At 42.8% G+C, this 19,623-nt stretch overlaps 1 long non-coding RNA gene across 1 annotated transcript; it reads left to right on the top strand.

The window, feature by feature from the left end:
* The first annotated feature begins 16,439 nt into the window (after window positions 1-16,439).
* LOC117826995 lies at window positions 16,440-17,011 on the top strand. The gene is made up of 2 exons (XR_004634123.1): window positions 16,440-16,731; window positions 16,825-17,011. It is a non-coding gene; the product is annotated as an uncharacterized LOC117826995 (long non-coding RNA).
* Window positions 17,012-19,623: the final 2,612 nt, after the last annotated feature.

Raw genomic sequence — 19,623 nt, 5'->3', positions numbered from 1 at the left:
ACTAACTTCAGCATGGATAAGGGTTGTGTCAAAAAAATCCCAGGTCACATTAATGATCTCCTGTTGGCATTGATGGACAAAGTCCATGTCTTCATGACTTCAGTCAGAGTGTAGATCCTCCTGGTCAAACATTACTCCAACAAGTGAAAGTTGTTCAGTCAGATTCTGACTTGAGTTAAAGTCCTGGAGTACTTGATTTTAAAAATACTGAAGTATTCAAAGTACTTTTTAAAATATCTCTAAACGTATTTTCACAAAGCATGAGGTCAGTCAAGAATGCATGGGTGAACATTCTGCTCCGTTCTGTTTCTCTAGAAAACATGATTTCATATCTAAAGAGTCTACCATCTAAACTAAGTTACTACAAGCACAGACAAGTTTCCAATGTTCCTCTGGAATCAAAGCAGTGTGTTAGCTCCAGACCTCCACATGCTTTCTCAGGTTAGATGCTGATGTTTTGGAGGCTGTGATGAAGTTTGTGTGGTAAACAGATCAGAGATTTACAACAATACAAACAATCATTCTTTATTTCTAAAAGCTCAAACGTGGGTTTAAAATATGGCCGTGGTGCTCAGGTAGAGAATCATCATCCTTCTCAGTCATAGCCATCATCACCACGACTAAATGAACGCACTGATCTGAAGAACGTTTGATCTACTGACAGGTACGGCTACACCACTGAGACAAACCAAACACAAGGACACCAACAGTTTACGGTCTTTGAGATCTGATTTCAGAAAAGAAGACTCATCAGCTGACTTCAAAGATAAAGTAGAGAGTAACTAGAGCACTGATAGAAATGTAGAGGAGTCAAAAGGATGAGATTTGTCTTTAAATGGAGTCAAAATAATAAGTTCCCCAAAGAATAATACTCAAGTAAAGTACAGATACTCAAAAACTGTACTCGAGTACATTTACTTTGTTACTGTCCACCACTGCCTGTTGGTTATTATTAAACAATCAGCTTTAAAAAATATGTTTCTATATTATTTGGGAGCCATATCTTACTTTTCAACCCCCTCCATCATCCATCATCCACCCTCCACCCCTGGTTTTAAAATAAGAACTCAGCAGTACTTAGTGCTTCAAGTACATTTTAAATAAACAGGCTGGTACTTTCACTTCTGCTTAAGTACACTTTAATCAAAGTAACTGTTCCTTTATATTTAATTGTCTTTCCACCTCTGATAGCTCTAAAAGATCAAACCAAGTAGCACTGAAACAACATGTCTTCTTCATGTTTGTGTTGTGTTCAAATATTTTAGCATTTATATCGGACAATTCTACAAAATTCTATGTATTAAGTTCAGTTCAAGCTCACAGCTATTGTCAACATAGGATGCTGTTTTAAGAATCAGTGTTTCTATAACATTTGCACAGAGCCCAGTTAAGAAGAGGACATGTGAAGTTGAGTTAATCCTGGTAGAGGACTGATCAGCTGACGAAGAGTCAGAAATGTTGATGAAGAGGTAAATGTACGTTTCAGGTCTGTGAGAGGATTTTCAACCTCTGTGATACTTTACGTTGGACATTGAATATCTGAAGTGAGTAACCATGTGACATGAATGAGACACGTTGTGATTCTCTGCTTGTACATCATGGTTTAATTTTCTCTGTCCTTTTCATTCTTACTGCCATGTTCTTATCCCCTCTTTCCCTCTGATCGGCCTTCTGTCCCCCCAATGTACACAGGATGTGCAGCGTCGCAGCCAATAAGAGGATCACTGTGTCAGAAGGTAACAGGACAACAAAATAGAGCCAAATTATTCATATTAAACTCATCTAAACCTGCAAACATGAAACTTCATAGTTCTGCAGCATACTCAGTGATGATTAAAGCACAAAAGTAATGGAATACTCTCCAAATGATTCATCACAGAAAGGCTCTGTAACCTGTTGTTTGAATGGGGTTCTCTCTATACTGGACCCAGCTGATCCTGGCTGCTCTGAGTTGGGGCTACGCTCCAAACACGCATCCGGTGTAGCAGGGTACAAGCCGCCGGACAGAGCAATGTTGCGCATCCTGTGTGAATTGGAGGTCCTTAAACACTGACGAGAGTCTGGACTTGTTGGTTACTTTAAAGGTGACATATCACACTCTTTTCATCAATATATATTGGTCTAAGAGGTCCCCAAAACATGTCTTTAAAGTTTATGCTCAAAAAAACACTTTGAAATCAGATTTTGGTCTGCCTGAAAAAAACTCTTCTTCAGTCCTCCTCAGAACACTCTGTTTTCTCTCTGACCACGCCCCCTCAGGAAGTGGATGTGCCCTCGGCTCTCCAGCACGTTGATCTAATGTTTACATGTTGGCTGAATATACACGGCTGCTCAGAGATCACGTTACTTCAACCCTCTGAATCTGATCCAGAATCTGATCCTGACGGAGAGGCGCCTGCAGCAGGACCTTTCTGAACCATTGGTCACAGATTTAGTGTTTCTTGTTGTTTTATTTGTCAGTATGTAGACGTGTGTCTTGGTACACAGCTACGAACATGTAGCTATGTGGCTATGCTAACTAGCGCTAGCACTTATCCATGATAAATAAAAATCATCCACTAGATCAGTGTTTTTCAACCTTTTTTGAGCCAAGGCACATTTCATACATTAAAAAAATCCTGAGTCACACCACCAACCAGAAGTGTTACAAAATGACACATTTAGTCTCTCAATATATGAATCTATTTATCTGAGAGAGGGACTTTGGCTACTTCTTTAACTGTGTCAGGGTGAAGCATCTTATTTACAATGGCTTTTGCAGGTAGTATTAATGTCTCTGCCACAATGTGTGGCTTTTTTGATTTGGCTAAGAGTTCAGCTATGAAGTAACTAGCTTTGAGAGCTCTCGCAGACACCGAAGTAGTTTTTCTCATTTAAGTTGCCTTTTCAACCACCCATATTACACTTTTCATCCGGGTTAGAATTTTGTCCAGGACCCAGTTTGGAGTTTTTATTTTTCCTATTTGAATATTTATCCATCGCTGTTGTACGCCTACGTCTTGTCACATACACCTCACGCACATCATTAATTCTATTGTCTTAAATTAACAAGGTCATTAGTGTGCTTCATTGCCACCCAGTGGGCGGGTAGCGCAGGTCAGTACATGGACAAGTATTTAATCACTTAATAATATTTTTTTTGACTTATTAAGTGAAATTTGATAATGTCCCACGGCACACCTGACGATCTGTCACGGCACACTAGTGTGCCACGGCACAGTGGTTGAAAATCACTGCACTAGATCTTCAAATCTGCAGGCCTGGGGAGTAAAACCTACCTCTGCCAGAAAGGCAGCAGGACCTTTCTGAAGGATTGGTCACAGATTCTGTTTCTTGTTGTTTTATGTATCAGTATGTAGACATGTGTCTTGGTACACAGCTACAGCTACAGCTACAGCTATGAACATGTAGCTATGTAGCTATGCTAATTAGTGCTAGCACTTATCCATGATAAATAAAAATCATCCACTAGATCTTCAAATCTGCAGACGTGGGGAGTAAAACTGACCTTTGTGTTTATTAAGACAGCCTACAACTAGCATGCCTCCCTCCTAAGCTCCTTGTTAGCACACACGTGTGCAGGGAATGAAAAACAGAGGAGGGGTTGAGTTGTATTTTATACAGTCTATGGGCTGAACAAGCTCCGAGCTCTGACTCCGTGACAGACCGGATATTGTTGTTACGTAACAAAAACACTGAAGTCTGAAACGGCTCGTTTCACACACATTTACAGAAAGGTGGAGAAATCAGAACAGGGGCAGAATGGATTTTTTTCATTCTCGGGGGGTTTGTAGACATGCCAGGGACACATATTTCTGGTAGAGAACCATTAAAAAAGTCAATTTTGCATGATATGTCACCTTTAACAAGCTAACTGGTTTAATAAAGTAACATATCAAGTTACTTTGGTTGATATCTGTTGTATTCAGTCTGGACAAAGTCAGGATCAGTTCAGGTCCAGTTGATTTCTTCAGTCTAACATCACGTCTCTTCTTCAGAGGGGTTTATAAACTGCACAACAATCAGTACAAAGTCACCAGAGTCCTCAGAGGGGGGGTGAACAGTAAGGAGAACACAAACCAATGCTCCCAGTTAGTCTATATGTGTTTAAGTTTCTGCCATAGTCTTAATGATCTACAATCTCAAGCTGCTCAGATTGAGACCGACTGAGATAGAAGGGGACGATCTAATGTCAGAGGCAAGTCAGGCACAGTGTTAAGGTTCAACACCCAACATGAGTTTCTCCCATCCCTCTTTTCTCTCTGGTGTTTTCTTTCTAACCTTACTGTCTTCTTTCAACTGATGGACATTTGTGATTCATTGTGCTTCTTTTTACCGAACTGAAAGCAACAAAAGAACTCTTTTCAGATCTTGTCTGTTTGAGAAAAAGTCAATTAGATAACAGATGGACAAAATTTAGCATTTGGTTGTATATTTTTTGAATGAATTAAAAGACAAATGATTTTAAAGAAACTTGACTGTTTTACTGGTTTTAAAACACACGTGCAATCCTCCGGACGTGCCGAAGTCTACTTCTTTTTGTTAGTTTTCAAAAATCTGGTTTGAGATTCTCGATTGTGAGCCTGAAAATACACACACTGTTTCCCTTCCTGCTCCTTTGTCTTTATTTATCCAGTGCGCCGAGTGGAGTAACAGTAATTTAACACCCGAGAAAAAGGCTGAAAAGTTCTTAATTGGGACCACCGCGGTATTCTGTGTGTAATAATTGGCTCCAAACAGCTCAGGGTGCAGAGTTAACAGCCATCCAGGGATTTGTAAATCTGCCCCGGACACGGCTGCCTGTTGGTGTAGCTAATCCCCTGAGGCCCATTGAAGGACATAAATCACTGTTAAAGTATGTGTAACCCTTTTCCAATGATTCGTCTCTATTACAGGACAGTTACTTTGAATGGGCTGGTTTATTTCAACATGGAGATATCCAGCCTTTGTTTCATTAGTGTGTTGCATTAAAAGCTTGAAAAATGTTCCTGTCAGCTCTTCATTAATTGGGCTTTGCACAGCGTGTTCCTTTGTTTCATATTCAGTGCAGATTGCCTATGTTGTCATTTTTTTTCCAAGTGTTTTCTTCTAAACTGTTTCCCAGATAAAGTTGAGGACTATGAAGAAAGTAATGTGTAAAAACATAAGATCGCATTGATAACAGTCTGGTGTCACAGAATGAATTATAGCACCAGCTCGTGCTGCTTATTTACTGGAGGAGTAATTAGGGAGGTTGATGCACTCACTGTCTTTTAAAAACAGTGACCAACACAGGGCTGCATATATGAATAATTCATCACTAACATAATTGGATTTCTGAGTGAAGCAGCATTTAAATGCTTCCCAGGGTGAACTGGAAATAGCACTGTATCCAGAGCAGCGTCTGACAGAGGCACTGCTCCTCAGCCAAAGAGGAGAGATGCACTCAAAAAAAAATGATCCTAGGCCCTATTAAAATATAAGCTTTATTTTTGAATTGAATTTAAGTTAATTTAATTGAATCAAAAGTCAATTCATAATAACTTGACCGGGCCTTTGCCATAGCAGCCCCCACCCTCTGGAACTCTCTCCCCCCACACATCCGTGCTTCTGACTCACTTCATTCATTTAAGAAACAGTTAAAAACTTACCTTTTCAAACAGGCATTCCCCTCACATTAATTTTTCCACCTCTTCCCTTGTCGTCTGCTTGTCTTGTATGTCTTCATTTGTATTTATTTATTTATTTGTAAAGCGTCTTTGAGTTATTTAAAAGCGCTATATAAAACTTAGGTATTATTATTATTATTATTATAATAAAAAGTATACATGACTTAAATGTGCGTTGTTTAAACTCAGTTAAAACTGTTCAGTAAACTCTATGTGATCAGATTGGGTTAACTTTCACTTTCACTGATATCTGGCCATGCCCATGTGCAAGAGCACAGGTAACGTTTGCATCGATACAGCACTGTGGACAACTTAGTGATTTTGTCACTATATTAATCAAGTTTTCAGACCCCTCTACACTGTAAATCAGAATCAGAATCAGAATCAGCTTTATTCGCCAAGTATGCTTGAACACACAAGGAATTTGACTTTAGTAAACTGTGCTCTCTTTGTACAAGGCATAAGAATAGGAATAAGAATAAGAACTACAATAAAAAATAAAATAAAAATATAACAACAATAACCTTAGCTATAAATACAAAGAAACAACAAATAGGCTTGACTAAACCCAGATAAGTTAGCAGAACTCAAAATTATTCAAATAGATTGATTAAATACAACATATAACAATTAATTACAGGTAAATCTACGCAGACGACACCCAACTATACATCTCTGTCTCACCCCATGACCCAAATGCTCTTGAACTCCCTCACCGCCGGCCTTTCTGACATCAATGTATGGATGAGCAAGAACTTTTAAAAATTAAACGAAGACAAAACTGAAATTCTTTTAATAGGACCCAAAGCAGCCCGAGAACAGCTCCAGACTACACTGAGAGATTTTAACAGTCAAATTAAATCAAAGGTCACAAACCTGGGAGTGGTTTTAGATCCAGATTTTAATTTTAATGCTCATTTTAACAAGGTCGTAAGAACTTCATTTTATCATCTTAGAAAGATTGCAAGCTTTGAATGGGCTGGTTTATTTCAACATGGAGATATCCAGCCTTTGTTTCATTAGTGTGTTGCATTAAAAGCTTGAAAAATGTTCCTGTCAGCTCTTCATTAATTGGGCTTTGCACAGCGTGTTCCTTTGTTTCATATTCAGTGCAGATTGCCTATGTTGTCTTTTTTTTCCAAGTGTTTTCTTCTAAACTGTTTCCCAGATAAAGTTGAGGACTATGAAGAAAGTAATGTGTAAAAACACAAGATCGCATTGATAACAGTCTGGTGTCACAGAAAGAATTATAGTAAGAACTTCATTTTATCATCTTAGAAAGATTGCAAAAGTCAGACCTTTTTTAACCCAGAAAGATGCCCAAATTTTAATTCATGCTTTTATTACAAGCCGCATTGATTACTGCAACTCCCTTTTTACAGGCCTGCCCAAAAAATCTCTCAGAAAGCTGCAGCTTGTTCAGAACGCTGCAGCTAGAGTTTTAACGAGGAGAAAGAAAACTGACCACATAACTCCTCTTTTAAAAACTCCTGGCTCCCTGTTTCTTTTAGAATTGATTTTAAAGTCCTTTTACTTGTTTTTAAAGCTCTTAACAGCCTTGCTCCTCCATACATCACTGATCACCTGTCATTTTATGTTCCAGCTCGATCACTGAGGTCCTCGAATGCTTCCCTTTTAAATGTTCCTCGTGTGTCTCACACAGGTACCGGCCAGAGGGCTTTCTGTTTTAATGCCCCTATAGGCTGTGGAACTCTCTGCCTCTGGACATCAGAACAGCAAGCTCTCTGTGTGTTTTTAAAAGTAAACTTAAGACTTACCTTTTTAATCTAGCTTTTAATGTGGAGTAATTTATTTTAGCCCTGGACTGCATTATCAGTATCATTATTATTATTATTTTTATTATTTTATTTTCTATTATTATTTTTAATCATTATTATCTAAAGCATTGTTTTAACATGTATTTATTTATCTTATTTATTTATTGTGTTCATCTGATCTCATTAACTCTACCTTATTTTTAACTTTGATTTCCACTCTTACTTATTTCATTAATTTTACTGTGTTGATTTTATTTTCTTTTTTTTAAATCATGCCTTCTTTAATTTTACCATTGCTGTTGTTTTCTTACTGTCTGTTACTCTGTGAAGCACTTTGGGCTGCATGTTTCTATGTATGAAAGGTGCTTTATAAATAAAGTTGAGTTGAGTTAAATCAAAGTACTTATTTATCCAACTCAAATATTTTGAGTTACAACTACTTAACATTTTAATTAAGCAATTCTATGACATTGAGTTAGTAAAACTTAAAAAAAGAATTACACAGACATGCTATTTTATGTTAGCTGGACTTGAAAACCAAAAATAAAGCATGTTATGACCTGTTTTCCATTGTGGCCATAGTCCTATTAAACGTCCTCAGAAAACTGCACACTAAGATATAGTAACGCAACTTTTAACAAGTGGAAAACAAATAAAAAGCAAAAATTAATTTAACAATATATATGACGCTTTAATGTGACTTTCCCCACTCAACTAGTTGCAAATGTTAGCTAGCATTTAAAAAGCTAACATCAACACTAGCTCACCATTATTGACCTCAAAACATTAAAAAATAGGTGACAAAGAAAGGTGATGAACATCAATAGAAAAAATACTTACTGTGAGAAATATAATACAATTACAGTCAAAAAAATAGCGTGTGTTGACCGCTCACACAGATCGACCATTACTGATGTGACTGAGGTTAATGACGTTGGTGATGTCAGACGCACTCACTGATGTTGAAATAAAAAATATAGGTCAAGTGAAATCATGTTTTCGAAGTGATGCTTACTTAATCTGCTAAAGAGTTCATGTTAACCAAACATTTTCAGTATGTGTAACTTATAAAGGCACAAGAAGTCACAGCAACTCAAAATATTTCAGTTAGTAGAGTTTTTTTCTGTTTTCAAGTTTATCCAACTTACTATAATTAAATATTTTGAACGTTTGGGTTTACAGTGTATGGAATTTGCATTTGTATGAATAAATACATATGTATATATACACATATGTATATATATATATATATATGTACTGTATATATATATATATATATATATATATATACACATATATGTATATATATATACACATATGTATATATATATATATACACATATATGTATATATATATAAATATATATATATATACAGTACATATATATATACACATATATATATACATATATATATATATATACACATATATATATATATTTGTTTGCTGCTGTAACTCCATGAATTTCCCTGTTGTGGGACGAATAAAGGAGTATCTTATCTTAATAGATAAACTCTCTTTGGCTTATGTTTGTTTTGTTTGTTTTTGTTTTTTTTCTTTTGTTTGCTTTTCTTACTTTATTTATGTATACTCTGTTTTAAGCGAAGAGATGTAGGGGGTGGGGGGGTTAAAGGGAAGTTAAAAGTTTTTTGAGTGTTTTGTGCTCAGAGGAAACACCTGTTGAATATTTTTGGATCACACTTCTCCCTTTACGATTTTACCCTACTGACTGTTGCCTGCTCTTACCTCTGTGTTACCTCCTGTTTATATGAGTCTGAGCTTTTTCTTAACCCTCCAAAATGTCTGTTTCTAGTTTCATCGTGGATCCTTCTGTGGTGAGAAAGGAGAAGCAGCAGCATGAAGTGGCCCTCCACATCCTGAATCAAGGGGCCAAGTCCTGAGGAACAGGAGCTTCCATACTAAGCCCTAGCTCCTGTTGTTCTACTCTGCCTCAAACAAACCACAACACCTTGTAGTTTGTGTTTGTGAATGATCCACAGTCCATATCCTTTATTTCTGCTGGAAGTCCAGCTATGTCTGACACCTGTTGAGACTCAACTTGACTTGATTTCATAGCAGATATATGAATCTGTGTTCCTGTCTCTGTCCTTCAGATAGTAAGTGATGCAGAGCAGCTTTCAGTCTTTCCCTTTAGAGTCTGTCATTCTATAAACATTGAACAAGCTTAAGTCCCATCAGGTGCCTCTGTCATGAAATCTTTCATCTTCAGTTGTCCAAAAGTTATAAGAAGGAATCTATTTAATGGTGATGACATCAACATTTTTGGAGCAGGGCCATATCTCAACCGCGCCTCTTCCGTTTTCCCATAAATTCAAACCTGACTATTTCCTCCTTTCTCACTCTCTTTCCCGCATCCCTCCCTTCCTTCCCTTTCTCCTTCTGCTCCTCTCCTCATCCATAGGGCCCTGAGGGGGTTTGTCGTGCCCGGGTGCTACGGTGGATCCACTACAAAGCTTCCCCAAAGCGACTACGAGTTCAATATACATAAACACAATAATCCGTAATCAATAAACTATCTTTCAAATCTCATTCTGTTGTTGGTGTGGTCCTTGCTCGTGAAATCTGTTTGAGCTTAACATATTCCTCCACTTAGTTGGATGATTCATCCATACTGATGGTGCTGCTCTCCTGTGTGACTCTGTGCATGTACCATCCCCATGGAGAGCGTGGAGGTGAGCTTAACCTGCCCTCCAACAGCTGGAACAAGTTTGACTTCTTCATCAACTCTGGAGAAACAGTATCTTATAGCTTCTCTCTCTTGTGATTATAAATGGCTCTATTACATCTTTAGGTACAGACAACAGCAGCCCACTATAGAAATCATATGAAGCTTCTAATTTGCTTCAAGTTAAAAACAACATGAACATTTATTCAAGAATGAACACAGCAGGGCTCTTTGTTTAAAACAGGATAATCAAAACACTTTAGTCTTGTCTGACTTTTTGACAAAAAATGTAAAAAAAAAACATTTCACCATAAGATGTTTGAACTATCAGTCTCTCCTGCTTGTATTTAGTGTCACAACATGTATACATCTTTATTTTTGACCAGGAAAATAGACAAAATAAAGAAGAGACAGACACTCACGATCCGCTCTATAAGACAAGCCACCATCCAAAACACACCTTTGCTGGGCTGGTGAAGTCTCAGCTGTTGAGGTTTCACAGGATCTGTAGTGACAAAGGGGATTTTAAACAGGCCACTAAAACGCTGTTCACAGCTTTGGCCACAAGAGGGTACCCTCGCTCCTTCTTGAGAAAGTGTTTTAAATCATTTCAGGAGACTAGGCCCATGAACACCTCTCCAATCCTCCCCTTTGTCTCTACATATTCACCATCAACTGTGAAATTAGTGAGAGTGATTAGAAACAATTTTACTTCCATCATTGGAGGGACAGAGGTGCTGCAAAAAAACAGGAGGATTATTGCAGCATACAGGAAAAACAGAAACCTGTGGTCTTACCTGGTGAAGGCAAAACTTCCACCTTTGTTGACCCCTAAATCCAGGGGTCACGGCAATTTTTCACGGCAGACCTGGAATGACTTTGTCTTTAATGAAGATTTCTTCCTGCAGATTAAAGGCACCGCCATGGGCAAGAAATTTGCCCCGGCGTATGCCAACATTTTCATGGCAGAGTGGGAGAAATCAGCCCTAGCTACCTGCCCGAAGAAACCCCTCCATTACCTCAGGTATCTGGATGATATCTGGGGGATCTGGCCCCACTCAGAGTAGGATTTCAAACATTTTTTACACACTCTCAATCACCACAATAAATCCATCACGCTGAAATCAACCACCAGCTTCACGTCTGTGGATTTCCTGGACACCACAACCTACAAGGGTGTGGGATTCCAGGACACAAACAGATTGGATGTGAAGGTGTTCTTTAAGGAGACAGACACTCACGCTCTGCTCTATAAGACAAGCCACCATCCAAAACACACCTTTGCTGGGCTGGTGAAGTCTCAGCTGTTGAGGTTTCACAGAATCTGTAGTGACAAAGGGGATTTTAAACAGGCCACTAAAACGCTGTTCACAGCTTTGGCCACAAGAGGGCACCCTCGCTCCTTCTTGAGAAAGTGTTTTAAATCATTTCAGGAGACTAGGCCCATGAACACCTCTCCAATCCTCCCCTTTGTCTCTAAATATTCACCATCAACTGTGAAATTAGGGAGAGTGATTAGAAACAATTTTACTTCAATCATTGGAGGGACAGAGGTGCTGCAAAAAAACAGGAGGATTATTGCAGCATACAGGAAAAACAGAAACCTGTGGTCTTACCTGGTGAAGGCAAAACTTCCACCTTTGTTGACCCCTAAATCCAGGGGTCACGGCAATTTTTCACTGCAGACCTGGAATGACTTTGTCTTTAATGAAGATTTCTTCCTGCAGATTAAAGGCACCACCATGGGCAAGAAATTTGCCCCGGCGTATGCCAACATTTTCATGGCAGAGTGGGAGAAATCAGCCCTAGCTGCCTGCCCGAAGAAACCCCTCCATTACCTCAGGTATCTGGATGATATCTGGGGGATCTGGCCCCACTCAGAGTAGGATTTCAAACATTTTTTACACACTCTCAATCACCACAATAAATCCATCACGCTGAAATCCACCACCAGCATCACGTCTGTGGATTTCCTGGACACCACAACCTACAAGGGTGTGGGGTTCAGGGAGACAAACAGATTGGATGTGAAGGTGTTCTTTAAGGAGACAGACACTCACGCTCTGCTCTATAAGACAAGCCACCATCCAAAACACACCTTTGCTGGGCTGTTGAGGTTTCACAGGATCTGTAGTGACAAAGGGGATTTTAAACAGGCCACTAAAACGCTGTTCTCAGCTTTGGCCACAAGAGGGTACCCTCGCTCCTTCTTGAGAAAGTGCTTCAAAACATTTCAGAAGTCTAGGCCGCGGCGTTCGCGCGAGAGATTTACTGCATTCGCGCGAAAGATGTGCAGCGTTCGCGCAAAAGTTGCGCGTCGTACGTGTGAAATATTTGTGTCGTTCACACGAGAGATGCGCGTCGTTCGCGCAAAAGATTTGCGGCGTTCGTACGAAAGATGCGCCTCGTTCGCGCGAAAGATACACGCCATTTGCGTTGCCCAATTCGCGCGATACGCGCCGCCATGCCACTACTTGCTTCTACTCGTGTCTCTGCATTGACTTCACATGTAATTCCTTTACGCGAATGATTCCATTCACGTTTGGTGTGAACGCACCATAACACTCGACAAAGACGCTCAAAACGCCTAGCCACCTAGCATGCAGCTACAGGCTGCTAGCTTCTAGCTCGTCAAGGCAACTCGGTTTCAAGGCCAAAAAGCTTTGCTTAAACCTCGGTTGAGCAGTTTAATTCCAGGCCCTGCCTGAAGAAGGTGACAAATCTCACCAAAACGTTGCAACAGGGCCTTGGAAATGTACAATTTCAGCAATGAATGGACGCCATTTGCCATGTTGGCGGATGTGACTGTCCCCGCGGACACCGGGACCTCAGCGCTGAGTGCAAAAAGCACCAGACTGAGGACTCCCACCATACACACAAATGTCCACAATGGGGCACCCTAACCCAGCCTGAATCTCCCCTGAAATAAGGGGAGACTATGGGTAGGGACATCCCACCTGCAAAGAGACTCCCTGAGCCTAGCGTGAGCACCGAGATTACCCAAACAGGCGGTTCAACTTACTGCTCTTCCTCGGAGGTCAAACGTGGTGTGTCTGAAGTGTCGCCAAATGTACTCCAGGTGCTCCAGAATACCTAAAAAAGTAAGGAAGAACTACAAAAAAGCGAAACATGCTCCACATAATAAAACAAAAAACTCTGTAAGAGAAGTACAACTGAAAAATAACAAATGAAAAAAAAAAGAAAATATCTCTAAAAAAAAAAAAAAAAAAAAAATAAAACAGCCGCTCGTTCTCTGGCCCTGGACAGAGACACACATACTCCTCTGCCACCCGGGTCAGACGTGAGGACGACAGAGATGACAGATCTCGCTGCCGACCCTACAAACAAGGCTACAAGCATCAATTTTTGGAAACACCGGCTCCCAAAGGACCCAGAAAAAATAACACACATAAACACAAGCAGTTTACAAAGACACACTACAACAAAAAGTACATGAACAACAACAAAAGAGACACAGAATGGGGCAGAACCTGGCAGATAACATCAAGCCAGCAGCCCCCACTCCTCACACACAGGCCCTGATAGAGGGGAACGCAAAGAATTGGGCGTACACAACAATGTTAATTCTCAGGGAGCATTATGAGGGTGTGATGGAGGCTGAGGTTGCCAAGCTGGGCTAAATGTCTGCTCACCACTGGCGTGCTCCCCTCGAGGTGGCTTCTTCCTGGGCCCGAAAAAACCTGGGTCGTCGCCTCAACGAGGGCACCCTAGAGCAGGCAGAAGCTCTATTGGTGGCCGGACTCACACAGCCCCCAAACACATCCACACCTGCACCCACACCCTCACACACAACTCAAACTGAGTGCATCCCCCCCGCCCCCACCCCTCCTCAGACTCACGTCGTGCTAGGGCGACGGAGATTGTCCCGCAGCCGCCAGCTGCGGCGGTGCCGGCTTCCGTAGCCACTATGACTGAGCCAGTCCAGGGAGGGTGGTCTCCTGTGGTCGGTGAGGAGACTTTCCTCACACCTGCCCCCCAGGAAGCCTCACCTAAGGCCCAGAGAGTCAAACGCACTCCCGTGGACACCGGGACCTCAGCGCTGAGTGCAAAAAGCACCAGACTGAGGACTCCCCCCATACACACAAATGTCCACAATGGGGCACCCTAACCCAGCCAGAATCTCCCCTGAAACAAGGGGAGACTATGGGTAGGGACATCCCACCTGCAAAGAGACTCCCTGAGCCTAGAGTGAGCACCGAGATTACCCAAACAGGCGCTTCAACTTACTGCTCTTCCTCGGAGGTCAAACGTGGTGTGTCTGAAGTGTCACCAAATGTACTCCAGGTGCTCCAGAATACCTAAAAAAGTAAGGAAGAACTACAAAAAAGCGAAACATGCTCCACATAATAAAACAAAAAACTCTGTAAGAGAAGTACAACTGAAAAATAAAAAATGAAAGAAAAAGAAAATATCTCTAAAAACAAAAAAAAGAAGAAAAACAGCCGCTCGTTTTCTGGCCCTGGACAGAGATGCACGTACTGCCCTGTCACCCGGGTCAGACGTGAGGACGACAGAGATGACAGATCTCGCTGCCGACCCTACGAACAAGGCTACAAGCATCAATTTTTGGAAACACGGGTTCCCTACGGACCCAGAAAAAACCCCACACATAAACACAAGCAGTTTACAAAGACACACTACAACAAAAAGTACATGAACAACAACAAAAGAGACATGTACAATAACAACAACAGCAATACAAGGGACAAACAGAACAACAGGGAGGAGTGGTCAGATGACCCTGATTTTGTGAAGAAGGTGCGTGTGATACACACCATCATTAAAACTGTCCACCACCTGAAAAACATCTCGGTGTCTGACCATCCTCCTACCATCACCAGAATGGGGCAGAACCTGGCAGATAACATCAAGCCAGCAGCCCCCACTCCTCACACACAGGCCCTGATAGAGGGGAACGCAAAGAATTGGGCGTACACAACAATGTTGATTCTCAGGGAGCATTATGAGGGTGTGATGGAGGCTGAGGTTGCACAGCTGGGCAAAATGTCTGCTCACCACTGGCGTGCTCCCCTCGAGGTGGCTTCTTCCTGGGCACGAAAAAACCTGGGTCGTCGCCTCAACGAGGGCACCCTAGAGCAGACAGAAGCTCTGTTGGTGGCCGGACTCACACAGCCCCCAAACACATCCACACCTGCACCCGCACCCTCACACGCAACTCAAACTGAGTGCATCCCCCCCGCCCCCACCCCTCCTCAGACTCACGTCGTGCACGGGCGACGGAGTTTGTCCCGCAGCCGCCAGCTGCGGCGGTGCCGGCTTCCGTAGCCACTATGACTGAGCCAGTCCAGGGAGGGTAGTCTCCTGTGGTGGGTGAGGAGACTTTCCTCACACCTGCCCCCTAGGAAGCCTCACCTAAGGCCCAGAGAGTCAAACGCACTCCAGTCAGGAACGCCAGGCCTGCTGTCTCCCCTGTTCGAAACCCCTCTGTGTATGAGGGCCAGGACGTAATTATTGATCTGTCCCCACAGGAGCTGGAAGCCCACCTGAGTCAGATCCCTCCCTGAAAATGCACCTCCACCTGCTCTCAGTCCTGTCGTTGTCCCACCTCCGTGCAGGCTGAGGTCTGCAGTTCAACGCCAGCTTAATCTAGGATCACAAAACACAAATTTGAATCCCCTAGAAAAAGAAACAGAGACAGATACAGAGACACACGACAGTTCACAGACACCGAGATGCAAGCCAAGCAGACACATCAACACGAGAAATAAGATGAAGGATTGAAACCTCAGCGTGACCAAGAAATGGCTCGTCATGGGGGATTCGAATGTGGCCAGAATCCCACCATGTAACAAAGATGGGTTACAAATTGACAGCTACCCAAGAGCCACCTTTAGGCATGCAGAGGACATCCTCTCCAGGGCCGTCGTCTCCACCATGGTGGAGAAGGTGGTCCTGTCCTTCGGCCTGAATAACATTCAGCAGACAACAGTTAAACAGTTGCAGACTGCAGTGAGGTCTGCAATAAATAAATTCCCTCAGGCGGATATATGGGTCCCTTTAATTAATTTTTCTGGAGCTCTCCCAACAACAGAGATTAATTCCCTGATCCGCCTCAATGAATACTTTGAAAAAACCCTAAAATTAATACCCAAACTCCTGCAGACCTCCTTCAAGACTGTCAGGGACAAAATCCACTGGACCTGTGAGACAGCTAGACTCATGCTGCAGCACTGGGGCCAGCACCTCACCTAGAAATCCCCAGAAGCCTGCAAGCACAGGAGGGGGATAAAAGTGTCTTAGTTTTGGCAAAACACTTCAAATTAACACCCCCACAATTCACCCTGCTCAACAGAGGCCTCAATTTCATCCCCACGAAAGGCAGAAACAAAAACATCTGTCATGATCCTCATCATGGCAGCCCTCCCCTCTCCCTCTTTGTGTGTGTGTTTTGTCATTTCCCTGTCTGTTACTCCTCCTCCTGTGTCTCTTCCCCTTGTTTGTTTCTTGTGGGTGAATGTGGGCGGGGTTTTCAATCAACAGGCAGCACTAGGTGAAGCCATTCACTAATCAACCCTCTACTATAAAGCCTCTGGATTTCCTCCTACTCATCACCAGATTGTACTTCAGTTTTCAGTGGTATTCTGAGTCAATGGCTCCTCAAGCATTTATGTTTTGCTTGTCTTTGTGTGTGTTTAGCTGACGTCCTTGTGTGTTTCCATCTTGCTTCAGAGATTGCCGTGCATGCTTCCCGCTCTCGTGCTGATCGCTTCCCTGTCTGCTGCTGAACCTGCCTGCCTTTGCCTGAGCTCCAGTTACCCTCTGTGTGAGTACGCCGGAGAGAGGGACTGCTCTGCTCTGTACTCACGGCACCATTACCACAGAGTGAACTCCAAATAAAAGACTTGTATTTTCACAATCCATCTTGCCTGAGTTCTGCTTTTGAGTCCAACATCCAACAGTATTATAGGAGATTAGAATTAGCCACATATAACCAACACAAAGAGGATACAGATCCACCAAAATTCACCTCTGCCTCGATCTGGACTCCACCTGAGGGCACGCTGCCACCTGAGCTCGCTGCCTTCATCGCAGCTGATGTCGATCACTTTGACCAGCACTTCAGGATCAGCCACAACAGGCCAACCTGTGGGATACAGTATGAAGGGGTGACAGGGCACACAATCCTGGTGAGGTTTACCCCGCACAGGTACAATGTTTTGAGGGGGAGGGAGAGTCACACCCTGGTGGTGGCACACTTCCTCCTCCACGGGTGGGACGCTGTCCGGGCCCCTGTCCTGGAGGCAAACCCCAAATGGCGCGTGGCCCAGAGACGGAGGGCGGAATGTCTCTGGATCGCCAGACTGGGAACGCTCCATTCCCAAGGCCTCAATGAGAAGTAGACCCTAACCCTGGTGGAGAGCTGTGATGGCCAGTGAATAGGACCGGGATCCCTAACCCTAACCCTAACCCTAACCCCTAGGGTTTAAATTTCATCCCCACAAAAGGCAGAAACAAAAACATCATTGAACAGAGCAGATGGGACATTCAACATTATCATAGGAGATTAGAATTAGCTACATATTATGAACACAAAGAGGATACAGGTCCACCAAAAATCACCCCTGCCTCGACCTGGACTCCACCTGAGGGCACGCTGCTACCCGAGCTCGCTGCCCTCATCACAGCTGATGTCGATCACTTTGATCAGCACTTCAGGATCAGCCACAACAGGCCGAACCTCAGCCCAGAGGAGGCTGTGGCACTGGAGGAGCTGAAAAACAGCTGATAAGGGCAGTGTGGTGGTGATCATGGATCGAGAGCAGTATCTGATGGAGGGATACAGACAGCTACAGGATAAACAATATTACTCCAAATTAGAAAAACCACTCTACCCAGAATCAGTCAAATTAGTTGAAAAATAATTTGAAACCTATTAGCCAAAAAATTCATACATTTTAAACAGAAAACATACCTCCTCTGCACCTCTGAACCCAGGCCCAGGTTATTTTATATGCTGCCAAAGATCCACAAGGATCCTGCAAAGTGGAGCAGGCCACACGAAATCCCTCCAGGGAGACCGATCGTCTCTGACTGCAGCAGTGACACCTACCACACAGCGGAATACATGGATTCCTTCCTCAATCCTCTCTCCATCACACACGAGGGATACATTAAAGACACCTGACACTACGTGGAAACAATTAGGACGCTCCCCATTCCACAAGACGCCATGCTCTTCACCCTGGACATGGACAGCCTCTACACACACACTGACATACAGGAGGGCATACAGGCTGTCAAAAACAGTTTTCAAAAATATCCCAACAAAAAGAGACCAGACAAAGAACTAATTCAACTATTAGAGATCAATCTGACCCAGAATGACTTTGTCTTTAATGAAGATTTCTTCCTGCTGATTAAAGGCACCACCATGGGCAAGAAATTTGCCCCGACGTATGCCAACATTTTCATGGCAGAGTGGGAGAAATCAGCCCTAGCTACCTGCACAAAGAAACCCCTCCATTACCTCAGGTACCTGGATGATATCTGGGGGATCTGGCCCCACTCAGAGTAGGATTTCAAACTTTTTTTTGCACACTCTCAATCACCACAATAAATCCATCACGCTGAAATCAACCACCAGCATCACGTCTGTGGATTTCCTGGACACCACAACCTACAAGGGTGTGGGATTCCAGGAGACAAACAGATTGGATGTGAAGGTGTTCTTTAAGGAGACAGACACTCAAGCTCTGCTCTATAAGACAAGCCACCATCCAAAACACACCTTTGCTGGGCTGGTGAAGTCTCAGCTGTTGAGGTTTCACAGGATCTGTAGTGACAAAGGGGATTTTAAACAGGCCACTAAAACGCTGTTCTCAGCTTTGGCCACAAGAGGGTACACTCGCTCCTTCTTGAGAAAGTGTTTTAAATCATTTCAGAAGACTAGGCCCATGAACACCTCTCCAATCCTCCCCTTTGTCTCTAAATATTCACCATCAACTGTGAAATTAGTGAGAGGGATTAGAAACAATTTTACTTCCATCATTGGAGGGACAGAGGTGCTGCAAAAAAACAGGAGGATTATTGCAGCATACAGGAAGAATAGAAACCTGCAGTCTTACCTGGCGAAGGCAAAACTTCCACCTTTGTTGACCCCTAAATCCAGGGGTCACGGAAATTTTTTAAACACCAAACCTGGTTGTGAAACAAGCAAACAAAAAACATTTTTTTGATACAGCTGCGGAGAGGCCCTCACACCAGGAATTGTGTGTACCTCCTCAGCTGTGCTACCTGTGGGATACAGTATGAAGGGGAGACAGGGCACACAATCCTGGTGAGGTTTACCCCGCACAGGTACAATGTTTTGAGGGGGAGGGAGAGTCACACCCTGGTGGTGGGACACTTCCTCCTCCACGGGTGGGACGCTGTCCGGGCCCCTGTCCTGGAGGCGAACCCCAAATGGCGCGTGGCCCAGAGACGGAGGGCGGAATGTCTCTGGATCGCCAGACTGGGAACGCTCCATCC

Source organism: Notolabrus celidotus, chromosome 15, assembly GCF_009762535.1.
Source record: "Notolabrus celidotus isolate fNotCel1 chromosome 15, fNotCel1.pri, whole genome shotgun sequence".
Classification (NCBI taxonomy): Eukaryota; Metazoa; Chordata; class Actinopteri; order Labriformes; family Labridae; genus Notolabrus; species Notolabrus celidotus.
This window is presented reverse-complemented; position numbering and strand designations above follow the sequence as displayed.